General features: G+C 54.8%; 1 non-coding gene across 1 annotated transcript in view; it reads right to left on the bottom strand.

Moving 5' to 3' along the window:
- LOC126148093 (small subunit ribosomal RNA) overlaps positions 1-1479 on the bottom strand; it is a 1911-nt gene extending 432 nt beyond the window's left edge. The window contains exon 1 of the ribosomal RNA XR_007530406.1: positions 1-1479. This exon is cut by the window's left edge and continues 432 nt beyond it. This is a non-coding gene — a ribosomal RNA (small subunit ribosomal RNA).
- Between the last annotated feature and the right edge of the window lie 2318 nt (positions 1480-3797).

Below are 3797 nucleotides of genomic sequence, written 5' to 3'. Positions count from 1 at the left end.
TAATCGCTGACAGCACGAAGGATGTCACGCGACTAGTTAGCAGGCTAGAGTCTCGTTCGTTATCGGAATTAACCAGACAAATCGCTCCACCAACTAAGAACGGCCATGCACCACCACCCACCGAATCAAGAAAGAGCTATCAATCTGTCAATCCTTCCGGTGTCCGGGCCTGGTGAGGTTTCCCGTGTTGAGTCAAATTAAGCCGCAGGCTCCACTCCTGGTGGTGCCCTTCCGTCAATTCCTTTAAGTTTCAGCTTTGCAACCATACTTCCCCCGGAACCCAAAAGCTTTGGTTTCCCGGAGGCTGCCCGCCGAGTCATCGGAGGAACTGCGGCGGATCGCTGGCTGGCATCGTTTATGGTTAGAACTAGGGCGGTATCTGATCGCCTTCGAACCTCTAACTTTCGTTCTTGATTAATGAAAACATACTTGGGCAAATGCTTTCGCTTCTGTTCGTCTTGCGACGATCCAAGAATTTCACCTCTAACGTCGCAATACGAATGCCCCCGCCTGTCCCTATTAATCATTACCTCGGGTTCCGAAAACCAACAAAATAGAACCGAGGTCCTATTCCATTATTCCATGCACACAGTATTCAGGCGGGCTTGCCTGCTTTAAGCACTCTAATTTGTTCAAAGTAAACGTGCCGGCCCACCCAGACACTCAATAAAGAGCACCTTGGTAGGATTTCAACGGGGTCCGCCTCGGGACGCACGAACACGCACGAGGCGGTCGCACGCCTTCGGCTCGCCCCCACCGGCAGGACGTCCCACGATACATGCCAGGTTAAACACCGACGGGCGGTGAACCAACAGCGTGGGACACAAATCCAACTACGAGCTTTTTAACCGCAACAACTTTAATATACGCTATTGGAGCTGGAATTACGCGGCTGCTGGCACCAGACTTGCCCTCCAATAGATACTCGTTAAAGGATTTAAAGTGTACTCATTCCGATTACGGGGCCTCGGATGAGTCCCGTATCGTTATTTTTCGTCAATACCTCCCCGTGCCGGAGTGGGTAATTTGCGCGCCTGCTGCCTTCCTTGGATGTGGTAGCCGTTTCTCAGGCTCCCTCTCCGGAATCGAACCCTGATTCCCCGTTACCCGTTACAACCATGGTAGGCGCAGAACCTACCATCGACAGTTGATAAGGCAGACATTTGAAAGATGCGTCGCCGGTACGAGGACCGTGCGATCAGCCCAAAGTTATTCAGAGTCACCAAGGCAAACGGACCGGACGAGCCGACCGATTGGTTTGATCTAATAAAAGCGTCCCTTCCATCTCTGGTCGGGACTCTGTTTGCATGTATTAGCTCTAGAATTACCACAGTTATCCAAGTAACGTGGGTACGATCTAAGGAACCATAACTGATTTAATGAGCCATTCGCGGTTTCACCTTAATGCGGCTTGTACTGAGACATGCATGGCTTAATCTTTGAGACAAGCATATGACTACTGGCAGGATCAACCAGGGAGCTGCGTCAACTAGAGCTGAGCAGCCGGCCGCCCGGGAGTGTGTCCCGGGGGCCCGCGCGAACACGCAAGCGTCCGCTCAATTATTCTGCAAACAGAGGAGGCTGGGCCTCCCCTGCACAATACACCTCGAAACCCTCTCAGGTCCCGGCGGCGCGCAGCGCCGTCCTAAGTACTTGGTCGGGTTCGAGAGAGGCGCAATCGCCCGGAGTTAGGGCGAGTAGACGCTTTAGGTGCGACCACCCGTGCTCCCAACTGAGCTTGCCGCTGCCGACAGAGGCCCGGGGAAGCGTGCTGTCGTGGCATTGCCGGCGGGAGACAACACGCGCCACCTACGGTGACCGGCAAGCTCCAACGCCAGCGCCACAGAAGGGCAAAGGCCCCACGTGGGTGCCGAAGCGAACTCTCCCAGCACAGCGCACGTGCCAACACGTCCGCACAACTGCGATACAAACCACCAGCGAGAACCGCTGGGCGACCGAGCAGCAGACGGCGTCGCGGCGCCGAGTGCCGGGCGGCGGCGCATCCTCAACGCACACAGTCCTCAATCGGACCAGCACACTGCAGATGTCCACCGCGCTTCGCACCGGGTCCGCGAGGACCCACTTTGGCTGCACGGCGCCGCGCGCAGGGTGCCCCGGCGCGCAGCTGCGCCGCCTGCCGCGTCCGTCGGCCGGCGCGCCTGCCACTGGGCGCCCCCACCAGCCGGCTGTAGCGCGTGCGCCCACGCACCGCGCGGCCAGCACGCCGGGCGGCCCCCCCTCACCGGCCGGGGACAGTCCCACCCACCCACAGCCGCGTATCGCTTCACACCCAGATTCACATTCACGTTCGTTGGTATGGTGGGGACCGCTTCGTAGCTGTACCGATCGTTTGCCCCTCACAGATGTACCTCCAGCAAGATCAACCGCACCACAACGGGTTACCAGTTGTTCATTTGCGTAACGTCACCAGTAAACGTACACGTCCATCCCCGTTTGCAAAGTCAACTATTATTGCATGCCTGCCTGTCAGGTGTCAAGACACACTACATTCGCTCACATCCACGCAACTAAATGTGCCCGACTAGAGGGCACGTGGAAGGTGCCCCGTACATATGCGACTCCATTGCGCGACCAACTGTCAACCGGCCTCTGTAGCATGTCGCAGATGTGGAACGCGGGGCACCGTGCTATCACATTGTGTGAGAAGAGACTACTACGTCTGCATACACGCGCCACTACATGAACAGACGGCTCATGCTGATCGCCACCACTGCGTCCATTACTCCCACACGTTCTCTATGGCGTACCACACTGCAATGCAGCTGTTATGGGAGATGACACATAGCTGTGTACACAACATTCTGAGCCGGTTGCGGTTGGACAACAATACATTAATGTAACGTGTCATATGCCAATTACAGAGCAGGGTAAGGCACAACGTGGGTTAGGTTAAGGCACAACGTGGGTTAGGTTAAGGCACAACGTGGGTATAGGTTAAGGCACAACGTGGGTTAGGTTAAGGCACAACGTGGGTTAGGTTAAGCCACAACGTGGGGTTAGGTTAAGCCACAACGTGGGTTAGGTTAAGGCACAACGTGGTTAGGTTAAGGCACAACGTGGGTTAGGTTAAGGCACAACGTGGGTTAGGTAAGGCACAACGTGGGTTAGGTTAAGGCACAACGTGGGTTAGGTTAAGCCACAACGTGGGTTAGGTTAAGCCACAACGTGGGTTAGGTTAAGCCACAACGTGGGTTAGGTTAAGCCACAACGTGGGTTAGGTTAAGCCACAACGTGGGTTAGGTTAAGCCACAACGTGGGTTAGGTTAAGCCACAACGTGGGTTAGGTTAAGCCACACGTGGGTTAGGTTAAGCCACAACGTGGGTTAGGTTAAGCCACAACGTGGGTTAGGTTAAGCCTAAACGTGGGTTAGGTTAAGCCACAACGTGGGTTAGGTTAAGCCACAACGTGGGTTAGGTTAAGCCACAACGTGGGTTAGGTTAAGCCACAACGTGGGTTAGGTTAAGCCACAACGTGGGTTAGGTTAAGCCACAACGTGGGTTAGGTTAAGCCACAACGTGGGTTAGGTTAAGCCACAACGTGGGTTAGGTTAAGCCACAACGTGGGTTAGGTTAAGCCACAACGTGGGTTAGGTTAAGGCACAACGTGGGTTTAGGTTAAGGCACAACGTGGGTTAGGTTAAGGCACACCGTGGGTTAGGTTAAGGCACAACATGGGGTAGATTGCGGTACAAATTGCCGTTACATTGCGGTGCAAATTGCGTTACATTGTGGTGCAAATTGCGTTACATTGCGGTGCAAATTGCGTTACATTGCGG

Source organism: Schistocerca cancellata, unplaced genomic scaffold (assembly GCF_023864275.1).
Source record: "Schistocerca cancellata isolate TAMUIC-IGC-003103 unplaced genomic scaffold, iqSchCanc2.1 HiC_scaffold_879, whole genome shotgun sequence".
Taxonomy (NCBI): Eukaryota; Metazoa; Arthropoda; class Insecta; order Orthoptera; family Acrididae; genus Schistocerca; species Schistocerca cancellata.
Note: the sequence above shows the minus strand (reverse complement) of the source record. Positions and strands in the feature narration are given on the sequence as shown.